The sequence below is a fragment of the Halyomorpha halys genome, unplaced genomic scaffold, assembly GCF_000696795.3.
Source record: "Halyomorpha halys isolate HHAL.00 unplaced genomic scaffold, Hhal_1.1 Scaffold134.1, whole genome shotgun sequence".
NCBI lineage: Eukaryota > Metazoa > Arthropoda > Insecta > Hemiptera > Pentatomidae > Halyomorpha > Halyomorpha halys.
The window spans coordinates 974,846-991,097 of NW_027107159.1; the positions used below are offsets into that span (position 1 = coordinate 974,846).

At 31.6% G+C, this 16,252-nt stretch overlaps 1 long non-coding RNA gene across 1 annotated transcript in view; it reads left to right on the forward strand.

Annotated features, from left to right (window-relative positions):
- Positions 1-1,040: 1,040 nt before the first annotated feature.
- Positions 1,041-16,252, forward strand: part of LOC106678311 (uncharacterized) — an 18,280-nt gene continuing 3,068 nt past the window's right edge. Inside the window, exons 1-2 of the long non-coding RNA XR_001342739.2 lie at positions 1,041-1,338; positions 13,860-13,911. This is a non-coding gene — a long non-coding RNA (uncharacterized lncRNA). The remainder of the gene's footprint in view (positions 1,339-13,859; positions 13,912-16,252) is intronic.

Below are 16,252 nucleotides of genomic sequence, written 5' to 3' on the forward strand. Positions count from 1 at the left end.
TTTCAAGCCCGGCGGTGGCAGATAATTATTTATTCTGTTATGATAGCCGTGGATAGACTCTGGATTAGGAAGATCTTGAAGGGTTCTGGAGCGAATTTTGAAAGTAGGGATGGAATTCCTTAGAGAAGAAGATCAGATAAGGAAGGATTTATAAAAAACTGCAGTTGAGTAAGCAGTTGTATGTTAGTCTGAATGAACAGAGGATTGGAATTTAAGGCGATCGGATAACTTAGTAGAAGAAGGATACTTGGAAATAATTACGATAGTAAGAAAAGGTAAACCTCAAAAAGTTGGGAGATCACCCCTGGGGATTTCAAAGATAAATTGGGATATAGAACCTAATCTCGCTACCATCTAAACTCGGTGAGTGAATGGTAAAAACAGATTATGTCAAAGTTTACTTGACTAGCTGTCTGACAGTGACAATACATTTACTATCACCGTCACCGTGGAAACTGAGATTTAGTCCTATCACATTATAATTATAAAGTGTATAATAAAACATATTTACTATTTTTCCTCTTAAATTTCTTTTTAATACCGTTTTCGGTAGGCCTGTTTCCGAAAAATCTATTCATTGTTTCTGTCACAGAAAAAATCGAAATGGACAAAAAGAAGGATGATGTCCTGCCGAAGACCACAGGAACGCAGAGCAGAGATGGATGCTATGGTCCTTGAGGGCTGCGGTTTGTGATCTCAAGGGTAACTCTTCCTCCCAGTCATCGCTCTCTCTGTAGTTTTTTATTCGGGCTATCTTGGTCAAATGATAGAGTATCCGGCTGTGGGGGTCATTATCGCTGATGGCTGGTCCTCTTCTATTTGCAATACCTGTCTCTAGGAGGATCGCAACTTGAGCAAATATATTTTATTTATGACTCCTAGCTTTTCTTCAAGGCATCTTTCTACAACATCCCTTTAGATTATTTAAGCACATTTTGAATCACAAATGATTTATCAATAAATAGTTAATCACCTGAAAATTTTCTCAAAGCAAATTAGCAAATTCAGTATTACTATTTAGATGGAACTTAAATAGACAATTTGGAAAGTTTATTGTTACACATGTCCATAATTCACAGCATGATTCGCACCGAGTCATAAGTCTTTATTATAGGACAAGAGCCCAGTGGAAAAAAAGTTATTTCATCATAGTTATTTCAATGGTCAGTTATTTCACCCCAATTTTTATCACTTTAAAGAAAAACTATGTACAATTAATATTCAAAATTGATGAGTCTGCCAAGTATAGTTAGGGGAATAAAAAATGGCAGCTGTTTCAAAATGTTAAAAAAAAATTATCGGGAGCCGTATGAAATGTCTATTGGCACTGAAATTAAAGTAAGTTTTTTTTATTTATTTGTTTAATGTAATTTACAACTGTACAAAATAATACAATAAGTAAATATGTTGTATGTTCCATACACACTTGAAAATCTTGGGAAGGAACCACCCATTGGTGGTACTTCAAACATTAATTTAAATTAGAAGGTCCCGTGGCCATCTTCTTTTCATACGCCTCGGAGGATTATCAGGGATTGTTAAGGATTAAAGATTAAGAATTATGGGTTAGGATGGTTAAGGAGTTTGGAATAAAAAGACGCATATCTGTTTTGGGCCAATTCTGCTACGAATGGGATGTTAAGGTCTTTGTGAATGAGGTTATTTATAATGTAATAAGGAGCATCAAGGAATTTACGTAGGATTTTGGATTGTATGGATTGGATGCGGGAGGAATTTGATGGTTTGGTGGAGCCCCAGAGCTCAATTCCATATGTCCAAATTGGTAAAGTAAGTTTAATGTCCTATAAACTAGTTTGTCTTCGTAGGAGTATTAGTTTTCATGATATTTGCAAAAATAAATTGATTTTTATTCGTTCGGAAAAAATTAATATGCAAATATCATAAAAAGTACTACCCTCTAAGATAAAGGTTATTAACTATTTTATAGTACATCACACTATCTTTAATTTGATTTCTGGCAATCTAAGATATAGGTTTTCACAAATCAAAAAATTTGTCCAAATAACTAGAAATCATCATCTTGTTTATATATTTTGACAAATATCAAGAAAACCTACGAAGATAAACGTTATAACACGTTAAAGTAGTTTTATTTTGAGTGCTCATAAACATCTGTACGTCATATGGTTCCTGAGATATAGATTTCCCAATATAAATTTAGGAATTGCTAATTTTTCAGTACATGTTTTAAGAAATGTTGCTGTTAAAAAAACAAAACAAGGAAACTATTGAACATAAATAGCTTTACTAGGGCTCGTAGTTTGCTCCACTTTACTAATGACGTTCTATTAGCTTTTCTAGAGTTGTAGATAGTTTTAATGATATGAATGAAAAATATATGACGTTTATTTATTTTATTTTTTAACGTTTTGATACAGCCAAAATTTTTTATTCCCCTTACCTATACTTGACAGACTAATCAATTTTGAAATGTCATTATACATAGTTTTCATTAAAGCAAAATTTGGCGTTTTCATTAAAAATTGGCGTAAAATAACTGTCTTTATTCTCCTCTTGGACCATTATGGTTAACCCAATATCGTCATATGTTCGACGTTAAAGAATACACAACGATCGAGTTTCGCACTGAAAGATCAATCTTTTTATCGTTTCCTAATTAGCGAAGATAGGTAAAGTATTATTTTTAGCTAGCTTTGCCTGCAACATGCCGAGCCATTAATAGCAGAATTTATTTCACAGCTTGGGGCTGCCGTTTTGCCCACGCATGCGCTCAGAGACCACACCGCAAGTACTAGGCCCACGCAGGCGCCAAGTAGGCGGGGGTTTTTATTTAACACTTTGTCCATTTTTGTTTAGGAGACCTCGATCGTAACGGTTCTTGACATATCGATATTAATTGATCCATCGAAATTGAAATTTATCCTCTTTACAAGAGTAGAAAGGTTTCCTAAGGAGCCGCGGGGTAAACCCGTCGGGAAAATTGTTCCGACCTTCATGAACACCTACAGAAAACCTTAAAAATTAATAACGCTTAATTGTTATGAATAAAAAATCATAAATGAAACTTTTTTAGAGTTACAAGGCGATATAAAACAGGTTGAATTTTTCTTTTTTAAATTAAATTGGGAATATTTTAAATCATAATTACAAAATGGTTTAAAACTATACGTGAAAAGTTTTCTTATTTAAGTGTCTTCGTACAGAAATCGCTAAGCATAAAAGGATTTGTAAACGCTTTTGAACTTATTCAAATCCATCGCATAAAAAACATCATATTTTAAAATATGATATCATAGAAAATTCTATTCTATACTACACAGCCGTTCTAAATTATCCTTCAGACAGAAACTTAACGTATAAAATTACTTACTAAAACCCATATGGACATACACCTGCCAAATTTATGGACCTGTTAAAAAGACACAGATTCAGAAAATACAAACTTTTCAATCCCAATTTTTAAGACTGGCAACGAACTCACCACTCACGTTTTAAAGAGACCGTTTACACCGTCCAACGTATTCCGACTGTAATGTTGTTAATTATATTTAGCAGTTTATTTTTTATTTAAGATGGTTAAAATGTATTTGTAAAGAAACTAAATGTCTAGACAATCAAATAAAAAAGCTTCTCATAAAAATTCTCAAATGAATTTGAATTTATAGGCTGCGAAGTACAATTCCTATTAATCCTTTTCGGTTTTCGGCTCCCTAAATAATCAGAATTTTTCCGCAGAGCCCTTAATAAATCAGATTTTTTCCCTAAATATTTGACTTTCTAGAAAAATTGGAAAACTTTCCTTTTTAAAAGTGATTACCTATTTAAAAATTAAATACTAGATACTTACCATTTTGTTCATATTTAGTGACTAAAGCATGGGTGGAAAACCCATGCTTGCACATTAGTCGTTTCAAAAAATGCGGATAGGAAAGAAAACAATGAAAGACTGGAAAGTTACTAAATTCTTGGAATTTTGTTAGCATAAACGATTAGTGGCGCAAATATTTGAGAATTAAAAATTTCAAGAATACAGCAGAATTGATTAATTGAATATTTCTTGGCGCCCTTGTGAAGGCACCGCGGCGCCCCGGGGAGCTGATAATTTACATTTCATTTCATTTAACCTACCTTTATTTTGTTCCTATTTTTTAATGAAAATTGAATTTATGGCTTACAAAAGTCAAAAGAACATATAAACGTTTGGCTTCCTTTGTTTATCAAGCATTTCACAACTCTCGGATTTGCGGCAAATGACAACGCAGATCCCATATAAGTGTAAATCTCCTTGAAAGGGTATGAATCTATCATAACAACAATTGCGGACTCCTACGTCCATAACAATCTACATGTGCGCGCAATGTTTTAATTGTACTGATTCCTGAAAGATTTTCAAGATGACCGACAACATTAAGCAAAAAGTATAAAACTATTCAAAGAATGCCGATATTCCGGCCCACTCTATTGACCTTTTCTCGTGCAAATGTAGTGAAACAGTATCTTGTAAAATGAAGACTAGACTTACCTTATATAACATAAGGTAATTGATTTAACAATATTCCTTAACCAAAGCAGCGTGATTTCGAAATCCAGCATATAGTGAGAGCATTACTTCAAACATTTTAACTATAAACTAAATCTACATTCCTAGTAATTTTATTTCTTTGTCCCTAAACGTTTTGTCTGTTTGCTGGATAGATCGGCCAGGGCACATCGACCTCATCCTGAAAATAAACTTCTAGATTTTTTTCTTAGCAGAGGTAAAATTATATTTAACTAGTGTCTTTCGGTTTTCTTAACTCTAAAATAAATTTTTAGTTATATTCGTATTAACAATTAAACTCCCAACATACAATTTATTTCTAAATCCATGGGGTGAAAAATACAACCATTTATTAAGACAGATTATGCTGTATTCGTCATCACCCCTGACAGTCCTTCACATGTTGACAGCGACAGGCCCTGAACTGCGACAGCTGACATCAGCCCTGAGCACAACCTCCAGTCTACAGGGCCACCGCACCATAATCTTCGCCCACAGTTGTCCACGAGTATGAGATTACTGTATCTTCGGGGAGGTCCTTCTGTCTTGATGCGAGCTTAGAGGATAAGGATCAGGACAATAGAGCAGCTAATATTGTTACCTACTAAACTATCAAGATATTTGATGTTGATAAAATCAAAATACACGAAAAGCCATTAATAAAAAATAAAGTTTATTTGTGATTCTTCGTTTGGAATTTTGAACATTTCCAAAATGTCAGAAGTAGTTTTAGGATTTGGTAAATAAATATAGAACAAAAGACTAAACCACAATAGGTGTTAAGTATATAGTTATTTTTTACTCTGAAACTTCATTTTTAATGTAAATGGATTAATTCACCAAATAATCTTTAGCTGGGAGTTGTTTTTTTACTATTTCTCTCACCAAAACAACTTCGATTAAAAAATTCAAATTACAGAAATCAACTTCTGATCAATTCACCTCCCTGCACATTTAATTAAAATTACAAACGAATGATCTTAAATAAACTGTTTTTGGTTTTTAAAAGATCCTTATTATGTAAGTTCACGTCAAGACAGTAGCATTAATTAAAATAAATAATTTAATTAAAAATTAATTAGAGGAGTGGTTAGCTCAGTGGTACGGCACTAACTCAAGAACCTGGGTTCTAATCTGGTAGTGGCAGATAATTATTTTCTGTTTCACTGTAGCCATGAGTCAGTCCTGTCGGTTGGGGAATCCTCCGGGCTCCACCCAGCCTTATGAAGTGGGTATTGCTAATTGGGTAAAAATTTGGGAGTACAGCGTGATTTTGACCAAATCACCTCCTTGCACAATCGTTGGTCTACTAACAGTAATTCCTTACAAAGTACACTGCACTCCCCCACTTAACTAATCCTTCAGAGGTTGTAGGGGTTCAGTTTTAATTTTTGAAACTTTATTAATGTAGATGTAAGGCTAAGGAGATGGCTGTGGATATGTGTTACAGCTTTAAAAACATAAACACCCAATGTTACCTCGGAGGGATATATTGAAATTTACAATTAATCCAAAAAGATTTCTTACTTTCTTTACTATTCTAAATTTCCTTCCTAAATTATCATATTGAAGCAAATAATTCTCGTCCCGACGGGTCTTGAATCCATTGTTTTGAGTCTGTGTTACTTTGTTTGAGGAGTCGCTCATTTGATAATGTTCTGTTGAACCGATGTTTTTTTTTTTCGATGATGAAGTTTTACGCTATATTAAAAAACCATATTAACCAGGATACTCGTATGTCCGAACAGATCGTCTATTTTTAATAAAACTAGGGTAATAATATAACATTTAGTTTTGGTTATCAGTTAGGCTCAATCAAAAGAATGATTAATATACGCGAGAAAACTTGGCTGACGCAATATTACTGTTTCCCAATCCTTCCACGCCCTTCTCGAAGCTGGGTAAACTACAAATTAACTCTCCTATAAAATTATGCAAACAGGGCTTATCATGCTTTACCAAACTATAGAATCCCATTACAGTGCCTAAAAAAAAAAATGGATATTTAGAACTTGATAAACATACAAAAGGTTTTTTTTTTTTTTAGCTCGGAAACGAACCTATCGATATGGATGTAGATGTGCAGTGGACTTTACTTTTAACGGATGCGGTAACTAAGAAACAATTTTCTTTTCTAGGAACATAATGCCATCTTACAACGTCATTTGTACGCATTTTATAAATTATATTTAAGTATTATACTTACACGTCTTTGAAAATAAAGTATTGTATTGCACATTAGATCCAATATATATGAGTCTACGAGAAAATTGAGGAGGCCACACGAAGTGGAATGGTGGAGCTTGTACTGTATTAATAAAATTGAAGAAATGACATTGCGGCAATGAAATGAAATGGGTATTGAGGTAGTTGGATTAAAAACGGACGAATTACTACCGGATGGAAAAACGTCCCTAGGGTTAGGCCGAAGCGTAGGAGGATTGTATTAAGACTTATCTTGCAGATATTTATCAGAATGGTTATAATAATAGGTCAAGGTGTTTAAACAACGACACATGGTTTCGGCAGCGAACCTTTGGGCTCGCCTTTTTTTTACTTGCTTGTATATATATATATATCGCGCGCACTCCGAAGAAGAATCTATCAACAAAAATATCATCGTTAAAATTTCTAAATTTAAAAGAAGAAAAAAGGTTAAGCTTTCTCTCAAAAAGACACCTATCCAATTAATGGAGCAATTAATAAGAGTACTAGTTTACTAGTCATCCTGTAAAGATACCTCTACACGTTTGTCAAACTATAGCTAATTCGCACGTGCGCAAGCATGTTGATAAGTTCTTTAGATTTACTGGTATTAGTTGGTTTGAATTTGCGGCCGGCTCGTTGGGTGTCGGTTTTTGGACACAAATCAAAGGGCTTGTGCTAGATCGACACATTTGAGTTCAATTCACATTGTTTTAGAACTATCAACAGATAATTATTTCTAATCCTAGTTTTTATGAATTGAAGAATTTCCCTAACCTTCGGATTTAATAATTAACTCTAGTTTAAGATTGTGTATTTTAAAATCCTATCGCTTTAGTATAAATACGTTGTTTCAAATCATGTTAATTAATTTTACCGGTTTATTTTTTATTAACCCTAAAATATACATTTATAAAGACATTATATATCTAGGTATTTAAATTATTAAGTTTCTGATAAAAATTCAAGAACAAAAGTGGAATTTACAGGCTATGTATAACATTGCTATGAATTTTTGTAATCTACTACCTATTTTACTGATGTTCACGTGTCCTTTCATTTCGACTAACTTTGTGTTCTTTTTGATGATGTAAATCGAAAGTAATAGCCGACAAAAGCCAAAAGGACACACAAGTGTGTAGATACCAATGTTTGTTACTTCCATTATTTACCAAGAATTACAAGTCTTGGATTTGCAGCAAGTGACAAACGTGTAGATCAAGTGTAAGAGAAAGGGATTTGTCGGTTCATTTTGAACAGGAAAGGATATGAGGGTTCGATTTAGTTCTTCCAAATGATATGAATTTTATTATATGGCTATATCGCCCTCTCAAAATAAGCTCAGATATTTTAAGGAAATATCTTTCAAAACATAATTACAATGAGCAATATAGTACATAAATGGATACAATAGAATAAATATTATGAAGCAAATTGTTTCTAATGAAATCTTCAAAGAATGATGAAAATTTCCAAAATTTTCCATAAGCCTCCAGACCATCCCTCTGCCTACTCCAAAAGTGGCCATATCTCCAATACGTGGGCTCCATGACGCTATATTATCCCCGCTATTGCTTCATCTGTGTGGGACTCTTCTTCATCTTCCTACACGGAATTTGTGAGTCATGAGAGGGAGGTCCTCTATTACAACGGGTCTTTTGTTTGCAACTTTGAAAGGTCCGTTTCAAGGAACGGGGAGAGTAAAAGAAATAGAAGTCACTTCTCGATCGCTCAGAAGTCATGAATACGGTGAATGAATGGATTAGTTTTTAATACCTTTTTTTTGGTAGAGAGGAGGACAGAGTTTATTAACCCTTCAATAGGGTCGAGTAGAACTAGTTGTACAAGAGCACACGAGAAGAAAAAAATAAATTATTTTATCCCAATTTTTTTAATTACTTTAACGAGAACTATATAGGAAGATTATTGATTGACCGTGTGTATAGATGAATGGAATATGGTCCGGGTGCGGTAAAACAAAACTCAAATAGTAGATAATTATACTATTTTATTGAGTCAACGTTTCTTCGTTCAACGTTTATTCTTCTTTTTCTAAATTCTCACATTTTTTATTTTTCATTTAATTTATTTATTTATTTTATTTTTATATTCACTATCCTTCCTGTTTCATTTATATTCACTATCCTTCCTGTTTCATTTATATTCATGTATCTATCTTTTAATTTATATTCATGTGTTATCTTCTTAAGTGTACTTATATTAATTACTTTATTATTTATTTGCTATTATATTTTACACTTTTCTGTATCCCCGCTCATTTGGTATATTTTGTTTCTTAGTTACTTACACACATTATATCCCATTATTTTATACTTTACTTTTCCTTTGTTTTTCTATCTGGCTTTCTTTTTTTTTTTTTTAATATTTCTCCTCCCCCTATTATGTATATTACCATTTATTGTTCACCTAATTTAAATACTTTTTTACTATGTTTACTTTACAAATTATTTTAGTTATTGTGGCATAACTGCCGTCCCCACTCCTCCCAATACCAACGGTCACTTTATTTTTGACTGCCGTTAAAACAGGTATGCATTCTGTCTCATCATTTGATTTGTGTTTTTTTTTTCTTTTTACATTTCTTTATTTGTATTTTCTTTAACATTTCTTCTCTTATCTATCTGTTACTATTACCCTTTTCATTTACTATTTACAACCATTAATTTTTCTTATATCTTACTTTTTTACATTTTATACCCCTGTTATTATACACTTATGTTTTTTTCTCTTTTTTTTTCCTTTTGTATGTGTTTGTATCTTTTTTAGCCCTGACGAAGCCCTGCAACGTGGGACGAAACGTTGCCTCAATAAAATAGTATAATTATCGACTGAGTTTTTTTTTACCGCACCCGGACCATATTCCATTCATCGAGAACTATATATATTTTAGAGTCAAAATTGATTACTTGACCGATCAATAGTTAGGGGGAATACAAATGGTGGCTATACTAGAAGCTAAAAAAAAATTTAATTTTTGACTACTTTCAGGTATAACACCCGCCAGAATAATGGAAGATTTCCTTTTAAACTGTATTAACATTTTTTTTTTTTAATCTACACTTCAAGCCTAAATAACTGTTTTCAAATAAACTGCAAGTTGTTGGAACTAGTTACATCAAGATTCCAAAGTTGATACATTTAATAACTTAATTCATAAATAGTTGAAAGTTTAAAAATGACCCGGAGGCAATAACAAATCTCCTCGTCAAGACATGATCTATCCTGGAGTAATCAAGTTAACATGACTTGACTCATCATCCATCAGCAGTGTTGTTAATCATTCACCTACATTTTTCTCAGCCAATTTGAAACGACTGTTTCATAATAAATACCAGACCACCACATTTTTCTACACAGTTCCAAAATTAAATTGCACAGTGAAGTCATCCACAAAAATATACAATTCCGTCATTAGAAGTAAACATTAACAAAACAGTGTCAAAAAAAAATCTAACAACATGATCGTTTATTACTTACATCATTATCTTGGAATGCAGTGTCTAAAACAACGTTTACCTAAAATAGAAAAAAAAATACAATAAGTACATACTAAAAATAATACAAATATTATTCTTAGAATAATTAAATGAATAATAATACTGTATATGTTTTTTTTTTCATTTACCTATACTATGTAATATTACATTATGTTATGCATTCAGACATTAGTAATATAACTAATAGAACACATTCACACTGTATTCACATATATATACTTTAATTAAATCGTAACGAAATAATTTTTTTTTTTTTTATTAATTGACATTTTCAACTGTACATAAAAAAAAGTAAATTTGAAGTAGGATTAAAATGGAGTGAGACAGGAATGTAAAGAAACTACCCATTAGAGCACTCTAACAACATTTTCACATTGGAAGGTCTCGGGGCCATCTTCTTTTCAGGCGCCTTGAGGATCGTCAAGAATGGAAGAGGAAGCAAAGTTAAAAACTAGTGAGTTGTGTGGTTAATAATTGAAGGATTGATGTCTCATTCGGGCTAAATCGATCACATATGGAACATTAAGGTCTTTATTGATGATTTTATTTGAGACAGAATAAGGAACATTGAGGATTTTACAAAGGATTCTAGATTGTAAGGATTGGATACGAGAAAAATTCGAAGGTTTAACGGAGCCCCAAAATTTCTAAGTAAATATTTTTGATCTCTTAAAATAAAAAAATATCTATATTGTCTCACACTGTTTATTTTCTTGCAACTCCTTCGTTTCGAATCTATTGATTAACAATTTCAATTATATTCCAATCATTAGACATTATTTGAAAAATAAAACATTCTGAATCGTAAATTATTTTACTTTATTTATAACATCACATTTAAAATTGTTATCAAAATGTTGTAGGCTATTCAGCCATGTCAAAATTTATCTAAGTCAATAACCTAGAATAATTAAGTTATGGAAACAGTATGCACCAATAAATTAACTTTTATCATAATGTGTTTAATTATCTATTATTAACCAATTTCATTTAATCTAATTCTATTCAGTTTACACAGGTATTACAATGTGAACAAAACACTGTTTAACCTACCTCAACATACCTGCTTTGCCATATTCTCATAATATTTCCAATTTTATTTTAGTTTATTTATTTATTCATTTTATATATATATAAATAAATTCATAAACATTTTGCTCGAAATTTTGGCATAAACCTGTTTCAAATTTCAATGCGAGGCTGTATAGATATTTTTTATAATAATATTTATATATTATACTATAAAACACTAGTTCAAAGGCAAAGTCCTAGGTGCGCTAATGTTGCTAAAAATACTCGCTTATTTTTTATAAATTTTCAGTCGTGTTACTTGTAGGTATAATAAATGCTAGAGAGTTAAAAATAGTGATTTTAAGTCAGTTACCCGGTTGGATTTCTAACCCGTGACTAATCTAAAACTATGATAACAAATCGAGAGAAAATGCATTTAACTACTTTTAATATTAGATTCTAATATTAAGTACAATAAAAAAGGAAAATATATCAGCATAATTTATTTTTTTTTAATAATGAATTATTACATTAACGAAAAAGATTTATCAATGAAGAAATATTAATAATAGGAGTTCTTTTTGATTAACTTACTTTGCCGAAACTAAACACTGAATAACTCTCAATATTATACCAATTATTCTAATTATCTAGCGAAGTTAGATAAGTAGTTGCTTTCTAAGTGTTGTTCTAATGATTTGGCTTACTTTACATTCTTGCCAAAGTAGCAAGTCCATTTTCGAAATTGGACATCCAACTGTAAAATATAAAGACAATGTGTTAATAGTAGCAATAGAAAGTGAGAGTGGACTTATTCGCCGTAACTCTGCGCGTGGTCTGACCTCAATACAGTTGTGAATTATAAAAAAATCTCGATAATTTTTTTTTTTTTTTCCGTTCATATTTTATACTTTCCAAACGTTTTGTTTATTACTCTGAATAAAAATAACCGAGTCCCTACTTGTTTTAAATGAGGTAAACCGGTTTGGTACACTATAGTGTTTCTTAAGTACTCAATACAAAGAAGCAATTCATTATTAAGTAGGATCAATTTTTGTTAACACTAAGTTTAATAATTAATTTCTAAATAGTACTAATTTTGAATCTAATTACATTTATTTTTATCATTTTCTTTAGAAGTTTACTTAATTTTAGAAGAAATATATTTATGTGTTTTATGATATTTAAGAATACGAGAGATGGTTGCTAAGGGTTGTTGCGCAGGTGTTGCCTAGTGACTGGCCGACGATCTACGCTCATTAAATAAGTAGTTAATAATTAGTCGCCATTTAAACTCATTACCAGCCCAGTCATCGCTTAGTGTTTGTATGGACATTATAATTAATAATTGTGGTTATTACCAGCACTATCTTCGTGTTATTTACGCCATTGTGGTTCAAAAACATTTTAATTGCTAATTATGATCTTTACTATCCACAATCAGATCCTGTCCGTGTTTGGACAGTGCACTGCGGTCATTGTGATGTTAATTTTGATTTATATAATACAGTTAACTGCGTTTGAGACGATTTAATTAAAATATGACTATTACATACGTTACTGAGCCAGTATCGAAGTGGGCCCACTTTTGGGAGAAACCCAACATCTATAGCATATCTTGGCATCGATAGCATACACTACTGTTATAAACCGAAATATAAAAGAGAGTAAAAAGACTAATGAACTGCTTTATAAGATTCATTTTCGGTATTTCTAGGCGTTCCCATATCTCACATTACTATTTCGAACAAAGCAGGCTCTACCCCTATATCCGGAGACAATAGCTCCTTGGCACATTTATATTCCAAACCCTAATAACCATAAAACTTTCCTACATCATTGACCTTCTTACCCTACGTATATCCATTCAGCTATTAAACACAAGATCCCAACTTACCGATCTCTATATCACTAGCTTCAGAACTGCCTCCTTTGAAAAATCTTTTGCTGTCTAAGCTACCTCATTTTGGAATTCCATACCCATATCCATCCGTAAAGCATTCTCCGTAACTTCATACGAACATCAACTATTGTTGAAGCAACATTAAATTAAAAATGTTATAATTTTATTAGCTTAGTTAATATGTGAAATAGATTTATTTTAACTATAAGGCATTTGTTTACTAAAAGTAAACATATGATTGTAAACAAAAGCGGTGCGATCTTTTTGCCGGTAAAGGAGAGGCATTCTACGATTGTTAGCTATGACGGCATTGTTTTAGTTTTCCCCGCAGCGTCGCAGGCTCCATTGTAAGACCGTGGTAGACTTTTGGCCAAGCCACTTCTCTCACACAGAGGCCGCCCCTATTCTGCGTGCTTCCAGAACTCTCAGCTGTCATCTGCTGAGATTAAATATAAACATTTGCTCAAGGCACATTGAAGACATTTTTCTTTTGTTTTTTTATTATAAAATTAGTTTGTGTTTGTGAAGTATTAAGTCGTTATTCCTTTTTATTAATGAATAAGATTAATTTTTTTTATAATTCTTTCATTTGGTTTATATGTATATATTTTCGTTCTGTTAAATGCTTGCAATTTCTTTGTTAAATATAGACTTCAAATATATTTCTGTAATCATTCCAACCCAAAATTAATTTTCCCAGCGCATATTATACCTGGCAAGAGGAAAATCTTTCACTGAGGCTCTCGATTCAGGTAACAACTATACATCCATTTCCTAGACTATCAAACTACCATGAGCTTGTAAATAATAGAACACATTATAAGCATATATTTTTGTTTATATTTTAATTTATTTAAATATTGTGATAGATCCATTTAATTATGTTTCAAAGTCAATTTAGCCAAACAAGAGCTGCTAAAACTGTTCGAGTTGTTATTCTTATGGGACTAAGCATCCCTGAATAAAGATTGATTTTCATTTCATTTCAAATATCTGACCTGTCAGAGTCGATCGTCCTTTCTTCAGAGCCATCTCTTTAAGCCCCAGTCCCATGGGAGTCACCACACAGTAAATAGTCGTGATACTGTATGGTATTTTATTATATTTAATATGTATTACTGACAGCCCTCAAAATGTGCTATAATTTTTATTTTATTTTATCCTAAATGACTTTTATTTAAATTCCTATTCATTACTTTATTTCTAAATGTTTTATTTTGATTATATGTTTCTATTGTTTACTTCGCCCCAATTAATGTTTATATCCGAACCAGTTTGTTTCTCTTTGGAGCTTCCTTGAAAAAGACTTGTTCGAATTGCGATGACTTTAACAATTATTTAAAGGAATATGTTCAGAGTAATTACCTTGCATAAATACGGGCTCTAGTAACTGTGGCCGAACGACACAGGATATGTGATGTCACGTTCTCCAGACCTGACACCACAGTATATATTTTTTTGTTTAGGATGACACTAAACAAAAAGTTGGCGTTGACCCGGTCAATGAACTTAATTCTTTACGAAGAAGGTAATTTGCGAAAAAATAACACATATTCTGTCTCGTTTGGCCACTGCTGCTATGGAACAAAGATGCCGAGACCCTCTCAATATTCAAGGTAATTAATTACTTAGATCTACTTTTAATATGAATGCATATATTCACGTTCCATTAATAAAGTATAAGGAAGACATTAATTATTTATTGTAACCTAAATAATTTGTAACAATGAAAATACTCTACACGTGAATAACTCGTGAACAACGCATTAACGGACATAATTTGATAAAGAATTTTTTTTTGTTTTGAGATCCTTAATTCATATTTCCAGTAAGGACTCTTAATCCTGAAATATCCTGTATATTAGTTGAAATATAATAAAAAAAAAAATCAGAAGAGTGAAAAAAGAACTTTTCATTAAAATAAAATTAGTACTTCATGCAAAAATACATAAAATGTATTATATGTACTTTACTGATGCACGAAAACGAATTTTCGTAACTTCCTTTATTATTATATTCGTTTACATCATACATACATATTTCGGAGAAATGATAAAAGTATACCAGTGAAAGATTTCCTTTCTCTGTAATATCTATGAAATAAATAAATATAACCAAAAAGGAGGTTACTTTACTTTAGGTTACTTTACTGAAGTACGAAAAAGAAAGATTTTGAGTTTTTTTTTTTTTTTTTTTTTCCATACCCTCCTGTAATGATGTTAGTGAATATTTGGTACATACATATAGGAGGTATGCTATATGTATGGCTGGGTGTTAAGGATACCTTGGATTACCTTTTGGCATTATAAGGTTAGGTGAGGGGTCCAATGAAGGTTGTAACTTGGTTGGCTTACGCTAGTGGATTATTGGAACGGGGAGGGGCCGTTCCGCTGGTTGAAAAAAAGATTTTGAGATCACATATATTATAATTTAATCTTATTTGCATTATTTATTCTATGGGAAGAACAGTAAAGTTATTCCTTCACCGGTTATTTTATTTTTTGCTGTCCAAATAAATGTATTAGCGGTTTGAAATATATTATCTGTGAGTGTAAGTCATCAACCACAAAAAAAAAAGTTTCATCTTTCGCCTGTAATAGCTTTATGATTCCATCAGAATGGGCCTTATAAGTGAATAACTGGCAAATTAGAGTTAATCATTGTTTTTCAAAAAAGATAACAAGATTTCAATATTTTTCTTACATATCCTATTTTTTATAATCCATGAGCTGTCTCTTATTCAGTGGGAAAGTTGAGAAAACGGTATCTATTACTAACAACTAAAAACTATTGCTAAGTAAAATGTAATTATTAATGGAAACTGTACTAAATGGTTAGTTGTTATCTGTTTTTCCATAGCTAATTCTTAGAATTAAATTAGCTATTATCTGAAATAAGTAACAATTAATTTTTAGTTATGAAGCGCTATCAATTGCTAAAACTAATAATTAATTAGTTTTATATGTAGTTTCAACTAAAAAATAATATAGAAATAAAACATTTTAAGTACAACTTCATTTTAAAATTTGATATTTCTAATAAAACTCAAATGTTCGGCGAATACCTCTTCAAAACTTTTAACCCCCATCCTGA